General features: G+C 42.9%; 1 long non-coding RNA gene across 1 annotated transcript; it reads left to right on the plus strand.

Moving 5' to 3' along the window:
* Positions 1-1,039: 1,039 nt before the first annotated feature.
* Positions 1,040-16,500, plus strand: LOC148141045 (uncharacterized). Its single transcript, XR_015753120.1, has 3 exons — positions 1,040-1,278; positions 2,121-2,225; positions 15,641-16,500. It is a non-coding gene; the product is annotated as an uncharacterized LOC148141045 (long non-coding RNA).
* The last annotated feature ends 2,905 nt before the right edge of the window (positions 16,501-19,405 follow it).

The following is a 19,405-nucleotide window of genomic DNA, read 5'->3' on the forward strand; positions in this document are numbered from 1 at the left end:
GAACCTGGAACCCTGGTTTAAGGTGAGAGGAGGAAGATTTAAAAGGGATCTAAAAAGATTTCATGCAGAGGGTGGTGCTTGTATGGACTTAACTGCTAGGGGAAGTTGTGGATGCTGGTACAATTACAACATATAGAAGGCATCTGGATGGGTACATGATTTGGAAGGGGAAAGAGGAAAATAGGCCAAATGTTGGCAAATGGGACAAATGATTTAGGAATATCTGGACAGCATGGACGATTGGATAAAAGTATCTGTTTCTGTGTTGCACTTATCTATAGCTTTATGTCTCTATGACGATTGCCACAATGCGTGTTGCAGTGTACATTGAAATAACAGTGAAAACAAGAATGATCCTGGTTCGTGGATAGGATTAATTCATCTATTCTGCTTTTCAGTGTTTCTGTCAATTCCAAAATATTGTGCTTGATATGCTGTGAATTCAATTCAGCAGCAGTTTTGTTTTATTCTGAGAAGCAGTACGTTGACTGATACGTTTGTCAAGCTATCCTGTTTATGCTGATGTTTCTCAGTTCCTGCATTAAAAAAAACTTGTATCTATAAATTGAAACAGAGGAAATCATGGAGGAGTTGAAGAGTGGAATGCAATGTATTTTCACACAAAATGAGAAGTTGTGCCAATAGCATGCAACCAGCATCTATCAGGAACTAAATCGAAATATTTTGGAGAATGTGGAGACTACAGATGCTGGGGATCAGAGTCGAGAGGGTGTGGTGCTAGAAAAGGACAGCAGGCCAGGCAGCATCCGAGTGCAGGAGAATCAACGCAGGGTCCTTTTCCAGCACCACAGACTGTCGATGAAAGAGTTATGGGTCGTTTCAATAATTTTGTGAGAAAATGAGGCAAAAATCGAAGATTGCATAAGTTCACTGATATTTATCCAAGGATGTATGTGGTAAAATGAGGCAGGATGATGCACATAAATGGAAGGTATGACAAAGAGACCGATATTGCAGGGTTCCACAGATAATTTGTCTGATGGTAGATGTTGCCGAAAGTGTGTACTGCTTTCTGAAAAGAATACTTGTCAAAACATTTGGTTTTGTGCCTATTCATTTCCAAAGAACCATTAGTGCACGATCATTATCGGAAACTTATTTTTTTCCAGAATGAAAGGATTTCAGGACGCACGTGTATCTTCATGGGTATTTTCAGCTTGGAGAAATATACATCAAAGGAGTTCACAGAAGATCGCAGAGAGGACACAAGCAGCCATGGTCATCTTTGTATTCTCAACAGTGATTCAACCACTATCCGTAATTATGTACTCTGCAAACATTCTCTGTATTCAGAACCAATGATACAATTTTCTCTTTCATTAACTGGTCAAAACAGGCAAGAAAATGGATTGAAAGCCCAATATCAGCGTCCATTATATTAAATGGTAGAGTACGCAGGTAGAAATTGATACATGATAAAATAAGAACGTAGAATTGGAAAGACAAACTGGCATCAGGAACTTCTCACACACTGCAGTCATACACACCAAGAGACGTACTATGTTTAACGTATTTTTAAAACATAATTATGTCATTCAATTATTTAGCTTTTTATATCATACATTCATCCTACCATCAAACTCTAGACAATTTTAAACCGTAGCAATAGACTAACATTGTGCAATAAGTGCCTCTCAGAGAGATTTGTTTTGTCCTGTTTCTGAAGAGGCGTGTTCCAAACCTGGTGCCGAAATATCTGCACTGTAGAAAGCAGAGAAAATAGCTTTGGGGCTACTTTTTTTTTTTACTAAATTAGACAAATTAAGCATGAGTGGATGGAGTCAGACCCACAAAGACTCAGGGTTTTAGTTTTGCTTTCATGTTGAAGTTGAGTTTTTATTTGAATTTGCTAGACATTTCTGGCGCTGCAAAAGTTTGACTTTTTCCTCTGCTGCAAGATTCTTTCTGTCTGTATTCCTTCTCCTGGACTGGATGAGACAGAATGTGAGGAAAATCTGGTTTGCGCCAGTTGCCTTTGCAAGTGCGTGTTCATGGGTGCTGCTATATAGAAACAGTTGTTGAATAGCAGTCAAATAATATGTTCTTCTGTTATGTATTTCGACAGAGTTAGTGATGCTGATTTTTCTTTTCTTTCTTAGTATTTTGACTGTGGTGTAAGAATAAAACACGTTTAGCTTAAAGCCAAGCAGTTTGACCAATCAGCCCATATCTGGAATGAAGCACCTTAAACATCTTTTGACAAGGTAAATCTTGGCTATCACTTCGCTATGTTTGTTCTGGTCCATAACAAGCTGGGAAATCATCCCTGATCAAAGTCCAGGTTGGGTTTAAGATTCATGGACTCAAAGGCAATGAGCATTTGTGCTTTATTTTAGAGTGCTGTATTTGATTGTTTTAAATAGGGTGTGCTTTCTGTAAAAATGGCTTCTTTAGAAGCTAAGAGATTCCTGATTGTGGAACAAGTCGCTTGGGATGGTTGATAGAAAGTGTAAAAGGCAAAACGTTTGGAATTCGTGGACACGTTTGAGTTGAGTCAAAAACAGAAATTATTGGAAAAGCTCCGCAGATCTTGCAGCATCTGATGAGACAAAATCAAAACTTAAACTTCGGGTCCAATGACCCATTCTCAGAACTGAGGGGCAACTGCAAAAAATGTTTTTGATGCAGAAGCTCGGGTGGGGGGAGGGTGTCTGGTAACAGAACACGAAGAGAGAGAGAAATAGTTGGAAAGGTAAACGAGTGGATAACGATGTGCCTGGGAGAAAGAATTATGACGATGGGGGAAATTAGTGGCTAGCAATTGGTTGTGTGTAATAGCAGACCATGTGAAAACAAGGGCTGGCCTAGGAGACCTGGGGTAAGGACCTGGGAGAAGGTGCCTTCGGCCTGAAAATTGTTGAATTCGATAGAGTCCAAGAGGCTGTAGAGTTCTCAAGTGCAGCATGAAGTGCTGTTCTTCCAACTTGTGCTGAGCTTTGCTGGGGCAGCGCACCAAAGATCAGAGAGATATTGAACAAGGAACAGGGTGTTATGTTGAAGTATCAAACAACTGGCAGCTCAGGGTCTTTTTTGCAGACAAAACGTAGATGTTCTGCGCAGCAGTCACCGTGTTGATGCTTCGTTCCCCAACATAGAAGAGACTACATTGTGAGCAGCGAATGCAGTAGAGTACATTGAGTGGAGTACAGTTAAAGGGCTGATTCTCTTGGAAAGTGTGTGTGAACCCTTGGATACTGAAGAGGGAGGAAGTAAACAGGCAAGTGTTTTCTCTTCTGCAGTGGAATGTGAGAGGGTTATGGAAATGAAGAAAGATTGGATCAAAGTTTCCTGGAGGAAATGACTCTGGCAGAATGCTGACAGGCTTGAGCACAATTTAAACTTTAAGCCAATTCCCAGCAGGACCATCAGACTGAAGGATTGAAGAGAATGAAGGGAATGATGCCTCTCCCATTCTTTGTCATTAAGTTTCCGATTTTGGTCCCGGGTTCAGAAAACAGGAAACATAGTTATTACATGGGCAAATAATTATGACTGAATGTTGTGACACTGGCACAAGATAACGGAAGGAAGTATTCAAAACAGATGTAGGAGAAAATCACCTTTTTTTTTAGACTTTTCCATCAACGTTAATCTGCATTGGTAATATTTAATATTACTTTACATTCAGAATAGACAATACAAAAGTTCTACAGCATACCCGGAAGTTCAGAAATTGTTATGGTAATCCCTAATCCTGCAAACTGCCAATGCTCGTGAAAATTATCTATTATGAATACGTAATATTCTCTCCTACTGTCAGGCCCTTTTAGTAACTTTTCCAATGCTAATTGTTAAGACCCTTTCATGAAAAATGTCAATTAAGTTTAGAATAAAAATAAAAAGTGCGAATATTTCTGGCTGATAAATCTGACGTTAGCTTCTTCAGAAATATGCAATATTAGTGAAACCTCCAGTTCTTGTTTTGTGTAGTGTGGTAGGTGGAACCACTATAAAGGAAGTAGCTGCGCCATTATGTGATTTAGTTGTCAAATAGTGCAGCACCTGTGAAGAAAAAAAATGTGGATTATGGAAAAAGTTTGATAAGTAGTTCGGGGCCAGGTGGAAAAGATGCCTTGAGGCTAGGATGCAAAGTGGCTAAGCTGCCAAAGCATATGGCAGGTAATGTGATAAGTAACTCAGAAGGGGATACATATAAGTCACATACCAGTTAGGTAAGATGTTGGGTGGGCTTACTGCTGGCTTACTACTGTACCAGGTAAGTATGACGCCAGTTAAGAAAAAGTCTAAGTGGCTATATTTCCACCATGTCAGGTGAGTAATGTATCATGTCGGTAGGATTTCCACTCGCAACATGTTGTATATCTGGTAATTATATTCTGCAAAAGCGAAGGGTGTTACGTTCACTAGAATCAGGCTAAGGTGGAAGGTGTGTTTTAACAAATTCTTTCTGATATTCCAGTTGTTTGGGAATGGATCGGGTCTGAGGAATTCGGGCTAATTGGAGTGGTGTGATGTGTCTAGGATATTTTGGCATTGTATTTCTTGAAAATCTGCTTGTCAGTGAAGGGGTGTGGTTCCCGTGGGTCTGGTGGGTTTTATGGGTCACAGGTAGTATTTTGGGAGAGGTTGGTGCCAGTTTTCATACTATTCTGTACCTCCTCAAATATCGAAGATTTCCACGTCCAATTGAAGCAAAATTTGAGTAAAAACTGGGCTTGGGCTGAAAAGAAGAAAATTAAATTTCACCACACAAATACCACCTCCAACAACTGTGAATCTAACTATTACCTCTAGGTCAAGAACATAAGCATAGACAAGACCAAAGCAATGGTCTCATTTGATGTAATGGCATTGTTCACTTCAATTGACAAAACTCTAACTGGACAGAGACAATAGCCAACCTCTTGTTCAGGCAGAACAGACAACACGACGGGGAACCTATCAACAACGACTGCATACTCAAAATATTAGACCTGTGCTTGATGACACACTTCACATTCAACAACCAAATATATGAACAGATCAATGGAACACCTATGGGCTCACCTATCTCTGGGCTCATAGAGCCCACCTATCTCTGGGCTCATAGGAGTGATGCAACGATTGGAACAAACAATCCTATCACAAATTCAACCTAAACTCTGGACCAGATATGTAGGCGACACTAGCGTTGTAATTAATAGTTCAGAGATGGAGAACACACGCCAGATCATCAGCACCATACTCACAGGGATCATACTTATGGGCGAGAAGGAAACCAACAATCAACTCCCATTCCTGGATGCGATAATAGAAAGAGCACAGAACGGTGAATGCACCACAAAGGTGTACAGGAAAGCCACGTACGCCGACCAAACCCTGAATTACAACAGGAACCACCGAGACATACAGAAGCTACATTAGGACACTATTCACAAGGGTTACAACACACTTCAGCACTCTCGACCTATGATGGGAAGAACAAGAACACATCTACAGAGTATTCACCTCATCCACAAATGCCTAACAGACAAACAACGTGAGAAGGGCCTAACTTACTTGCCACACTACATGAAATAAAAACGAAATTTCGGAACTGGCAGTCACACTTCTCCGACCACTGGGATTCATGACAGCCTATATACTAACAGCCAGGCTCAGACAGCAACTTACCAGGACAAAAGACTCCATACCCATCTTGTGGAAGACTATTTTGGAGAAGTTCAAAAATTCACCTTGTGAGTTAATGAAAACTCATGAGGAAGAGCAGAGAGTTTAAAAGGCACAATTAGCAGGTGAAATGGCGATGATTATGAGTTAGTTTATAATTCAAATTTGGTTTCCAACATCAATTTCGATCCGTGAGGTGCAGAAATTGGAGCAAAGAGAAATCCTCAGATGTTAAGGGAAAAGTAGATCTCGGGGAACCTAACAAAGATAGCTTCCATGCAGGGGAAAAAGAAGTAGAAAAAACTCTTGTGTTTATACTGCAATAAAGTGGGAAAGATGCAATCACAGTGTAATTGACTTCGAAGAAAACATTGGGAAGACTGATGTAAGAAAATAGGATAAGCCCAAGAATTTCGTTGATATGGTAAAGAAAAACCCAATGGGGACTAAAAAGCTGTACCAGTATGTACAACCAAGTCGGAGGTTGGTAAGATGAAAATGATTTTCCTAAACCATTTACTTGTGAAGGTAAGGTTTACTCGCATAGATCAGGATCAGCAGGTAAAGAAGTTACAGTATTGACAGAGACAGAATCATGTCAATCTTTGATGTTGAGAGATAAGGAAATATGTAACTCAGAAGAACTATTGTCAGAAAAAAGAGGTATTAGTACATTAAATTCATGGTGAGACGACGATTATGTCGAGTGAGGCTAGAGTGTTCAGTGAAACATCAAGAAGTAGTGGTAGGAGTATTGGAAAAGCTCACAGCTCGAGGACTACAATTTGTCCTTGGTACCGCTGTACCGAGGTAGGAGTGCTATCTTCTGTGGTTGAAAAGCCAGTGGAAAATCAGGCAAATGAGCTATTACATATAGTCATGAAACATATCATCGGACTTTTCCTGACTGTGTGGTAACAAGGTCACAAAGTCAGCAGTGAAAACAAGAAGAGAAATCAAACAATAAAGAATTCGAAGGAGAATGATCAGAAACCATGTTTGATTAAATAGTGGAGATAAAACAGGAACAGATGGACAACGAAGTGGATATTTTAGCTGAGAGAAATTCACTGAGTTAATACAGAAAGATGAAGAACTAAAGCATATGTATCAAAAAGTGTACACAGACGAGAATTTTACTGCATCCCTGGGTGCTACTATCTTAGAAACGAAGTCTTGATGAATAAATAGAGACCATCAGTTATTCAGGCAAACGAGAAATAGGCAGAAGTTCAGTAAGTTGTATTGCCAGTTGTGATAAAAATGAAGTGTTGTGGGTAACACACTGATTGCCAGGAGGGGGTAATTTAGGTATGAAAAGCTCAAAGCTAAAATACAAAAGCATTTTTACTGGCCTTGTCTGCATAAGGATGTGAATGAATTTCACCAGACTGCAGGCAGTAATAAAACAGCATGCTTAAAACCCCATCGTGGAGTTGAGGAACATTTTACAAGGGTCTGAATTGATTTTGTATGACCCCTACCTAAAACAAAAGTGAGAATCAATATTTGTTGATAACATTGGATGTGTCAACAAGATTTCCAAAGTCCATTCTGGTATGCAATATTCCATGACAGCTAAAAAGATTGTAGAACACTTACTCAATTTTTTTCCACTAGGTACAGATTGTCCACACAGATACAATCAGATCAAGGGTCAAACCTTACATCAAATGTTTTAAAATAATCTATGGAGATTTTAGGATTAAAACAATCCTCTCAAAAGGGAGGGAGTGTAAGTTTCCCTCTAAAAGGACTTACTTCAAGTGTCAGCAGTCTCCATTTTCAGCAGCAGCGACAGTGGTGAGACCGAGGATCTGGGCTCTGCTGGGAAAGTAAATTTCTCTCTCAAAGGACTTGTCTTGAGATTCAGCGGCCTTCATTTTCAGCAGAAATGGAGGCAGTGAGAGCGAGGATCAGGGGCTGCCGGAATGGCAAATTAATCCTTTAAAAACTTAGCTCGTGTATAGCTGAAGAAGGAGCAGTCACGAGACTGCTGAGTAAGTGAGGCAATATACTTAGGTTGTTGCTTTATCCGAAACATTGCATAAGTGGTGTTCCTACTCATCCTCTTCCTCAAACCAAAAAAATAAGGTTCCATGCACCGGATTGATAGGGCTACTAGATTTTTTCAATCGTCTCTTTGGGAATTCAGAACAGTGGGAATGGATGTTAGGGCAGATAAATGTTCCTTCTGTAGAACTTTGGAAGTAAGGGTCACCACTAGTGTCCCCACTGGCTTCATCTGCGGGAAGTGCACCCAAGTCCAGCTCCTCAGAAACCGCATTGGGGAATTAGAGCTGGAGGTAGATGAACTTTGGGTCATTCCAGAGGCTGGGGGGTAATTGAAAGGAACTTGAGGGAGGTAGTCACGCGTCAGGTACAGGAGAAATATAGATCAGTTACAATCAGGGGACGGAAAGGGAAGAGGCAGGCAGTGCCGGGATGCCCTGTGGCCATTCCTCTCAATAACTCGTATACCGTTTTGGATACTGTTGGGGGAGGGAGGGAGGCGGGCGGAGGGGTACGAATTACTGGGGTAAACCGTAGAGTTCAGAGTCTGCCCCTGTTGCTCAGAAGTGAAGGGGGAAGAGGAGTAGCCTATTAATCATTGCAAAGTCCATAGTTGAGGGTACAGGTAGGATTTTCTGTGTTGGTGTGTTGCCTCCCAGGTGCCGGGGTTCTAATATCTCGGATTATGTTTTCAGTATCCTAAAGGAAGAGAGGAAGCAGCCCCAAATTGTGATTTTCTTAGGCAGCAATGACATAGATAGGAAAAGGGATGGGGATGTAAGGCAGAAATTCAAGAAGCTGAAATGGAAGCGTCGAGCTAGCAGAAAAAGAGTTGTTATCTCTGGATTTTTACCCGTGCCATGTGCTAGCGAGGTGAGGAATAAGGAGATAGATCAATTGAACACGTGGCTACAGGGATGGTGCAGGAGGGAGGGATTCAGATACCTAGATAATTGGGGCTCATTCTGGGGTAGTTGGGGCCTCTACAAACGGCATGGTCTACACCTGAACCAGAGGGATACAATATCCTCAGGGTGGGGTAGGAGGAAATTTGCTAATGCTCTTTGGGAGAGCTTATACTAATACAGCAGGAGGATGAGAACTGAATTGTCGCTCCAGTGTGCAGGAATTGGGGAGTAGTGAGGTCATATATAAGATTTCAAGGTCGCAAGAGTGTAAGCAAGCAGGAAAGTGGTTTGAAGTGTGTCTACTTCAAAGCCAGGAGTATCCGGAATAAGATGGATGAACTTGCAGCGTCTGTTGGTATCCGGGACTTTGATGTTGTGGTCATTACATAGACATGGATTGAGCAGGGACAGATATGGTTGTTGCAGGTTTCCGGGATTTAGATGCTTCAGTGAGAACAGAGAAGTTGGTAAAAGAGGGGTAGGTGTGGCATTGTTAGCCAAGGGCTAATTGCGGTGGCAGAAAGGAAATTTGATAAGGACTTGTCTATCGAGGTAATATGGGCTGATGTTAGAAACAGGAAAGGAGAAGTCACCCTGTTGGGAGTTTTCGAAAGGCCCCCAAATAGTTTCAAAGATGTAGAGAAAATGATTACAAAGATGATTCTGGATAGGCACGAAAGTAACAGAGTAGTTGTTATGGGGTCTTTAACCTTTCAAATATTTACTGGAAAGGCTATAGTTCGAATAATTGCAATGGGTCAGTTTTTCCAATGTGTGCAGAAGGGTTTCCTGAATAGTGCATAGATAGGCTAACAAGAGCCGAGGCCACATTGGATTTGGTATTGGATAATGAACCAGGCCAGGTGTTAAATTTGGAGCTTGGTCAGCACTTTGGTGATAGTGACCACAATTCGGTTACATTTACTTTAGCGATGGAAAGGGATAGATAGATACCGCAGGGTAAGAGTTATAGTTGCGGGAAAGGCTATTATGATGCAATTAGGCAAGATTTAGGATGCAGAGGATGGGGGAGGAAATTGCAGGGGATGGACACAAATGAAATGTGGAGCTTGTTCAGGGAACAGCTACTACTTTTCCTTGATATGTATGTATCTGTCAGCAGGGAAGAAGTGGTGTAGCGAGGGAATTGTGATTTACGAAATAAATTGAATGTCTTGTTAAGAGGAAGAAGAAAGCTTATGCAAAGATGAAACGTGAAGGCTCAGTTCAGGCTCTTAAGAGTTACAAGTTAGCCAGAAAGGACCTAAAGAGAGAGCTAAGAAGAGCCAGGACGGGACATGAGATATCTTTGGAATATAGGATCACGGAAAATTCGAACGTGGTCCGTAGATATGTTAGGAATAAAAGAATGATTGTAATAAGAGGACGACCAGTCAAGGACAGTAGATGAAAGTTGTGCGTGGAGTCCGAGGAAATAAGAGAGGTGCTAAATGTATATTTTTCATCAGAATTCACGCTGGAAAAAGACAACATTGTCGAAGAGAATACTGAGATACAGTCTATAAGACTAGATGAAATTGAGGTTCATATGGAGGAGGTGTTAGCAATTCTGCAAAGTGTGAAAATAAATAAGTTCCCTGGGCCAGACAGGATTTAGAACATAGAACATAGAACAATACAGCACAGAACAGGCCCTTCGGCCCACGATGTTGTGCCGAACATTTGTCCTAGCTTATGTACCTAGCCAATTGCCGCTTAAAGGTCACCAAAGATTCTGACTCTACCACTCCCACAGGCAGCGCATTCCATGCCCCCACCACTCTCTGGGTAAAGAACCCACCCCTGACATCTCCCCTATACCTTCCACCCTTTACCTTAAATGTATGTCCCCTTGTAACACTCTGTTGTACCCGGGGAAAAAGTTTCTGACTGTCTACTCTATCTATTCCTCTGATCATCTTATAAACCTCTATCAAGTCACCCCTCATCCTTCGCCGTTCCAACGAGAAAAGGCCTAGCACTCTCAACCTATCCTCATACGACCTATTCTCCATTCCAGGCAACATCCTGGTAAATCTTCTCTGCACCCTTTCCAAAGCTTCCACATCTTTCCTGAAGTGAGGCGACCAGAACTGCACACAGCACTCCAAATGTGGCCTAACCAAAGACCTGTACAGTTGCAACATCACTTCACGACTCTTGAATTCAATCCATCTGCTAATGAACGCTAATACACCATAGGCCTTCTTACAAGCTCTATCCACCAGAGTGGCAACTTTCAAAGACCTATGAACATAGACCCCAAGATCCCTCTGTTCCTCCACCTCACTAAGAACCCTACCATTAACCCTGTATTCCGCATTCTTATTTGTCTTTCCAAAATGGACAACCTCACACTTGGCAGGGTTGAACTCCATCTGCCACTCCTCAGCCCAGCTCTGCATCATATCCAAGTCCCTTTGCAGCCGACAAGAGCCCTCCTCACTATCCACAACTCCAACAATCTTCGTATCATCTGCAAATTTACTGACCCACCCTTCGATCCCTCATCCAAGTCATTAATAAAAATTACGAACAGCAGAGGATCCAGAACTGATCCCTGCGGAACTCTACTTGTAACTGGGCTCCAGGCTGAATATTTATCATCTACCACCACTCTCTGACATCGACCGGTTAGCCAGTTTTCTATCCAATTGGCCAAATTTCCCTCTATCCCATGCCTCCTGACTTTCCGCATAAGCCTACCATGGGGAATCTTATCAAATGCCTTACTAAAATCCATGTATACTACATCCACTGCTCTACCCTCATCCACATGCTTGGTCACCTCCTCAAAGAATTCAATAAGACTTGTAAGGCAAGACCTACCCTTCACAAATCCATGCTGGCTGTCCCTAATCAAGCAGTGCCTTTCCACATACTCATAAATCCTATCCCTCAGTATCCTTTCCATTACTTTACCTACCACCGAAGTAAGACTAACTGGCCTGTAATTCCCGGGGTTATCCCTATTCCCTTTTTTGAACAGGGGCACAACATTCGCCACTCTCCAGTCCCCTGGTACCACCCCCGTTGACAGTGAAGATGAAAAGATCATTGCCAACGGTACTGCAATTTCCTCTCTTGCTTCCCACATAATCCTAGGATACATCCCATCAGGCCCAGGGGACTTGTCAATCCTCAAGTTGTTCAAAATGTCCAACACATCTTCCTTCCTAACATGTATCTCCTCTAGCTTACTAGTCCGTTTCACACTCTCCTCTTCAACAATATGGTTCCTCTCATTCGTAAATACTGAAGAAAAGTACTCATTCAAGACCTCTCCTATCTCTTCCGACTCAATACACAGTCTCCCACTACTGTCCTTGATTAGACCTACCCTCGTTCTTGTCATTCTCATGTTTCTCACATACGCATAAAATGCCTTTGGGTTATCCTTGATCCTATCCGCCAAAGATTTTTCATGCCCTCTCTTAGCTCTCCTAATCCCTTTCTTCAGCTCCCTTCTGGCTATCCTGTATCCCTCCACTGCTCTGTCTGAACCCTGTTTCCTCAACCTTTTGTAAGCCTCCTTCTTCCTCTTTACAAGACATTCAACCTCCCTTGTCAACCAAGGTTCCCTCACACGACCATTTCTTTCCTGCCTGACCGGTACATACATATCAAGGACACGTCATATCTGTTCCTTGAAAAAGTTCCACATTTCCACGACATCCTTCCCTGACAGCCTATGCTCCCAACTTATGCTCCTCAGATCCTGTCTTACAGCATCGTAATTACCCTTCCCCCAATTGTAAAACGTACCCTGTTGCACGCACCCGTCTCTCTCCATAACCAAGGTGAAAGCCACAGAATTGTGGTCACCATCACCAAAATGTTCACCCACTAACAAGCCCATCACTTGTCCCGGTTCATTACCGAGTACCAAATCCAAAATGGCCTCCCCTCTGATCGGACAATCTACATACTGTGTTAGAAAAGCTTCCTGGACACACTGCACAAACACCGCCCCATCCAATCTACTTGATCTAAAGAGCTTCCAATCAATATTTGGGAATTTGAAATCGCCCATGACTACTACCCTGTGGCTTCTGCACCTTTCCAAAATCTGTGGCCCAATCTATTTCTCCACATCTCTGCTGCTATTGGGGGGCCTATAGTAAACACCCAACAAGGTGACTGCACCTTTCCTATTTCTGACTTCAGCACATACTACCTCTAAAGGCAGATCCCCCTCGAACTGCCTTTCTGCAGCTGTTATATCATTTCTAATTAGCAACGCCACCCCCCCCCCTCCTTTTTTACCACCCTCCCTAATCCTACTGAAACATCTGTAACCAGGAACCTCCAACAACCATTCCTGTCCCTCTTCTATCCACGTTTCCGTGATGGCCACAACATCGTAGTCCCAGGTACCTATCCACGCCTTAAGTTCACCGACCTTATTTCTGATACTCCTTGCGTTGAAGTATATGCACTTGAACCCATCTCTGTGTCCGCAAGTATTCCCTGTCAGTGCTACCTTCTTCACAGTCTCCACACATACTTGGACATCCTGACAAACAGCTAGCCTACTTGCTGGACTACAAGTCCGGATCCCATCCCCCTGCCAAATTAGTTTAAACCCCCCCGAAGATAGCTAGCAAACCTACCCCCCAGGATATTGTTGCCCTTCTTGTTCAGGTGCAACCCGTCCTGCTTGTACAGGTCCCACCTTCCCCAGAATGCAGTCCAATTGTCCAAATACCTGAAGCCCTCCCTCCTACACCATCCTTGCAGCCACGTGTTCAACTGCACTCTCTCCCTATTCCTTGCCTCACTGTCACGTGGCAGCGGCAACAACCCAGAGATGACGACTCTGTCTGTCCTAGCTTTCAGCTTCCAGCCTAACTCCCTGAGCTCTTGAATGACCTCCCCACCTCTCTTCCTACCTATGTCGTTGGTGCCAACGTGCACCACGACTTCTGGCTGCACACCCTCCCCCTTAAGGATTCTGAAGACACGGTCCGAGACGTCTCGGACCCTGGCACCCGGGAGGCAACAAACCATCCGAGAGTCTCGCCCATACCCACAGAATCGCCTGTCCGTCCCTCTAACTAGAGAGTCTCCTATAACTTGCGCTCTCCTCCTCTCCCCCTTTCCCTTCTGAGTCTCAGAGCCAGACCTCACGCCACAGACCTGGTCACTGCAGCTTACCCCTGCTCGGCTGTCCCCACCAGTATCCAAAACGGTATACCTATTTTTTTGGGGAATGACTACAGGGGATCCCTGCACTGCCTGCTTCCTCCCCTTCCCACCTCTAACTATTACCCAGCTACCTCTGTTCTCTGGCGTAACTATGTCCCTGTAGCTTCTATCTATCACCTTCTCAGCCTCTCGAATAATCCTCAGTTCATCCAACTCCAGTTCCAGTTCCCTAACTCGTTCTGTTATTATTGGATTCTCTGGGAAGCTATGGAAGAGAATCGCAGAGCCTTTGGTTTTGATCTTTATGTGGTCATTGTCCACAGGAATAATGCCAGAAGACTGGAGGATAGCAAATATTGTCCCCCTGTTCAAGAAGTGAAGTAGAGACAACCCTGGCAACTCTCGACCAGTGAGCCTTACTTCAGTTCTGGGTAAAGTGCTGAAATGGATGATAAGAGGTGGGATTTATGATCTTCTAGAATGGAATGATTTGATTAGCGATAGCTCATACGGTTATTTGAAGGGTAGGTCATGCCTCACTAACTTATTGCGTTCTTTGGGAAGGTGACCAAACAGGTGCATGTGGGTAAAGCTGTTGATGTAGTGTATATGTATTTCAGTCAAGCGTTTGATAAGGTTTCCCACATAGGCTATTGTAGAAAACACAGAATTATGGGATTGGGGATGATTTAGCGGTTTGGATCAGAAATTGGCAAGCTGAAAGAAGACTGAGGATGATAGTTGATGGGAAATGTTCATCCTAGACTTCAGTTACTTGTGCTGTACCGCAAGGATCTGTTTTGGTGCCACTGCTGTTTATCATTTTTATAACTGGCCTGGATGTGGGCGTAGAATGATGGGTTAGTAAATTAGCAGATGAAACTAAGTTTTGTAGAGTTGTGGTCTGGGCCAAGGATGTTGTAGACTACAGAGGGACATAGATAAGCTGCAGAGCTGGGATGAGAGGTGGCAAATGGAGTTTAATGTGGTAAAGTGTGAGGTGATTCACTTTGGAAGGAGTAAAAGGAATACGGAGTACTGGAGTATTGGTAACATTCTTGGTCTTGTGCATGAACAGAGAGATTTAAATGTCCATCTGCATAGATCCCTGAAAGTTGCCATCCAGGTTGATAGGTTGTAAAGAAGGCGAATGGTGTATTAGTTTTTATTGGTAGAGGGATTGAGTTTCGAAGCCATGAGGTCATGTTGCAGCTGTACAAAGCTCTGGTAAAGCTGCACGTGGAGCAAAGTGTACAGTTCTCGTTGCTAAATTACAGGAAGGGTGTGGAAGCAATTGAAAGGGTGCAGAGGAGATTGGCCAGAATGTTGCCTGGTATGGAAGGAAATTCTTAGGATGAATGGCTGAAGGACGTGAGACCGTTTTTGTTAGAGAGGTGACGTAACAGAGACATGCAAGATGATCAGAGGATTAGATAGGGGTGGGCAGTGAGAGCCATTTTCCTCGGACAGTAATGGGGGTCCACAGCACGAGGGGATATAGCTGGTGATATGTGGAAATAAGCTGGGAAGCACTAATCTAATCCTGCACGATATAGATGAAGGAAATGTTTTTTTCCAAATATTCAACATTCTTATAAACCGAATGTGCTGAAGTTGGAACAGGTTCAAGAAAAACTTGAACACATGCTCCAAGACAGCTTAATTACAGTGAGGTGCAGTGACTGGAGTTCACCCATTGCAATAGTGCCAACACCACATGGTATCTGACGGTTGTTTGTAGACTATTGTCAATTTAATGTAATTACAACGTTTGATTCATATCCGACTTGATTTTTATAATTATAAGTTTGACTTTCTCAGAGGATACTGACAGTTGCCTTTATCCAAAAGAGAGAAGTCAATTCCAGTCTTTGTAAAGTCGTACAGACTACATCAATTTAAAAGACTTAACCAATAAAATCATTTCTGGATTTCCCCAGTGGTGTGATACACGTTGACGATCTGGTGATTTTAGTCACACTTGGAAGGACCATTTGTTGGATTTATCAGAATTATCCATACAACTTCGGGAGGTAGGCTTGGTGACCTAACTGGCTAAGAGTGAACTCGCCAAAATGCAAGTCACCTTCCTGAGCCATGCTACTGGAAATGGACAGATTGCCTCACTGAATGTGAAATAAAGTTTATTGGGGAGTTTCCCATACCCCCGACGAAGAGAGCCGTACAATGATTCATGGGATTGATTTCTTTTTCCAGAGTTTCGTATTGAATTTTAGGTGTGTGCCTGTTCCACTCATTGATTTACTGAAGAAATTAGGGAAATCTCAATAGATGGAACACAATCAGAAGGCAATTGACACCCTGGAAGCTCATCTAAATATACTTCCCTAGTATTAGCCACACCTAATTACGCGATGCCATTCAAGGTGGCTGTCCATGCGAGTTACATGCGTGCCTGTACTATACTCTTATATCAAGATGATGATAAGATCGAAATACCTATTAGATATTTCTCCCGGAAAATTAACGTTCATCAACGGAAATATTCAACAATTGTGAAGGAGAGAAGGAGATCTTTGTGCTGGCGTTACAAAGTTTTAACAGTAATGTTGCCAGTAATGTGTCTGAGACAATCATATATAATTATCACGATCCATTATCGTTTTTGGAGAAATTTAAGGACAAAAATTCTAGTCTTTTTCGGTGGAGCTTACTATTACAGCCACTCAATTTCAAAATTGTACATGTGGTGGGACGAGAAAATGTAATTGCCGATGCATTGTCAAGACTTGGGTGAAAAACGAAGGTGTTTGGTGGCATGACTACGCGGACAGAAATAGAATGTAGTCGTGTATGTTTGCATAATTATCATCAATGTAATATATGTGTACTAACAGAGTAAAACAAATGAGTTAAAAATGAAACCATCTTTCTATATTGATTTTCATTTATATTAAGGGGGAGGTATGGTGATGCTGTCATTTCAAAAAGGTCATTTTGCTGAGGGGTCGTTAAGGCAGAGGCGCCGAAAAGCTACTTTCACAACGGCAGGGGAAAGGTCAGGTTTCCCATTCAGGTTTATTCTGGTTTGGTTTAGTTGCAACAGACGGAAGCTGCTGCAGAGCAGAGAAAGTTTCCAAGCTTCAGTAGATGATTCCAACTAACTTTTCGCACTGAAATCTCTCCTGTTCGTAAGACTAGTGTTCGAGTTTACCTTTTGCCAAGGGGTGTGTAATTGGGATGTTACGGAAATTAGAACAGCTCCTTTGTTCAGGTGCTGTGTCGCATCAGTTAAGTTTTCCAATAATTAAGTTCTTTTAAATTCCATTTTCTTTCGTCCGCATTTCAACTGTAATATTTAAATAAAGTCCATTTTGCTTAAAGCCGAATGATTTGACCAATTGTATCACACTATGAATATTCACTCGACATCTAGCTTTGAAATAAGAAACCTTATAATCAGAGGTTCTGGTCTGGTCCACAAAAGGTTATTGGAGAAGGAAGGGAGGACTGATTTTTGTGAGCTATGTTGCCACCAATGACAAAGTAGGAAAGAGGTCCAAATTGGCAATATGAGGAATTAGCAACAAAATTAAGAAACCAGACTGCAAAATTTGGAATCTCTGGATTTTTATCTAAATCATGTGCAATTAGTAAAGAGATTGGAAGAGAAAGGAAACAGATACGTGGCGGCAGGAAAAGTGTGGGAAAGATGACATTCATTTCATGTGGCACTGGCATCTGTACTGGGACATGGAGGAACTGCACGACCTGATGATCTCCACCTAGAAATTTCTGGGACCAGGATCCAAGTGGAAAGGCCGAATAGCGTGGTCAGAACGACTGTAAGCTATTTACATGTGCGACCAGGGCTCAGGATTCTATAGGATAAATAATAGAACAGTCAGTATTGAAAGTGTCAGGCACCTCACTTCAGGTGGCGCAGTGGCTCGGTGGTTAGTACTGGTGCCTCACAGTGCCAAGGACCCGGCTTTGATTCCAGTCTGAGCTGACTGTCTCTGTGGGGAGGTTGCACGCTTCTCCCCACCGTATGTGCATGGGTTTCGTCCGGTTTCCTCCCACAATCCAAAGACGTACAGGTTACGTGAATTGGCCATGGAAACAAATACAGGGGGACCTCGATTATCATAGCGAGATGGGCGGGCACTATTTCGTTCAGATAATCGATTAAATGCCTTTCCTCCGGGGATCGGAGTTTTTAAAGTCTGCTTGCCGTTCAGGAGACTGCAGCAGCAGACAGCGTGCAAACCCCTGTCCCCTGCCCCCACCTACACTCCAAACACATCCAACACCACCCCGGGGCAGCCGGACTGTACACCAACAAGACTGCTGCTGTTACCTTTGTGGGGTTAGTCTCCAGCTAACACAGAAACGCACACGACTTTTTTACTGCACCTTTTTAACAGGTTCCATCTTTGCCTTGTACAGGACAATGTTGGAAAGATTATCTGGGAAAGGCGCGGGGGGTGGGGGGTGGGGGGGGGTGTTTAAGGGTGCATCTCTGTGTAGAACTCCAGGGAAAGAGGGAGGTCAGTCATTTGGGGAAGATGCCTTACTAATCACTGTAAACAAAGGATGCGATCAGTGTTGGAAACACGTTTTTGATGTAATGTCTCTATCGGGACCTCGAGATCTCCTTCAGATAATCCTATTTTCGGATAATTGGTACTTGGATAATCGAGGTTCCACTGTATGAGGCTATGTAGCTGAGGTGCATGAGACGGGTGGTGGATTGAGAGTAATTGGCTCGGGGAATGGGTGTTGGTGAGTTACTCTTCGGGTGGTCAGTGCAGACATATTGAGCCAAATGGCCTGTTTCTACAGTTTAAGCGTTCCATGAAGTAAGGGGGCAACATGAGAACAGGAGAGGTCAATTCAGTGCAGAGGGTGCTGTACTTCAAGCATGCAATATACGAAACATAGTAAATGTGCAGATTAAAATTGATGGGGTGGTATTGCGAACTGCACAGAGATCTGGCCAAAATGGAATCAGTGCTGGGAAATAAGGATGCACATTTTATCTAAAGAATAAATGGACCGAGGGGTGGGGTCACCTTGTTATAAAGAAATGAAATTACGTCAACAGCAAAAGGTGAAAAGTGACCTGGAGGCATACGATCTGTATGGTAAAGTTGATAAACCGCAAAGGAAAGAAAAACTGATGGAAGTAATCACGACTGGAGGTGTAGTGGATAGCGAAGAAGGTTACCTCAGATTACAACAGGATGTTGATCAGATGGGCCAATGGGCCGACAAGTGGTAGATGGAGTTTAATTCAGATAACTGCGAGGTGCTACATTTTGGGAAAGCGGATCTTAGCAGGACGTATACACTTATTGGTAAGGTCCTAGGGAGTGTTGCTGAACAAAGAGACCTTGGAGTGCATAGCTCCTTGAAAGTGGAGTCGCAGGTAGATAGGATAGTGCTGGGTAAGCAACTTCCAGCATATATCTCCTCTAAACTTTTCCCCTCTCATTTTGAACTAGTGACCCCTAGTAATTGAGTTCTGCACTCTGGGAAAAAATCCTTGCTGTCCACCCTGTCTACACCTCTCATGATTTTGTGGCCTCAATCAGGTCCCCCCTCAACTGCCTTATTTCCAATGAAAATAATCCTAATTTACTCAACCTCCCCTCACAGCTAGCACCCTCTATACCAGGCAACATCCTGGTGAACCTCCTCTGCATCCTCTGCAATGCAACCATATCCTTTTGGTAATGTGG

This window comes from Chiloscyllium plagiosum, unplaced genomic scaffold, assembly GCF_037043375.1.
Source record: "Chiloscyllium plagiosum isolate Xiang-an unplaced genomic scaffold, Cpla_swu_hap1 HiC_scaffold_35, whole genome shotgun sequence".
Taxonomy (NCBI): domain Eukaryota; kingdom Metazoa; phylum Chordata; class Chondrichthyes; order Orectolobiformes; family Hemiscylliidae; genus Chiloscyllium; species Chiloscyllium plagiosum.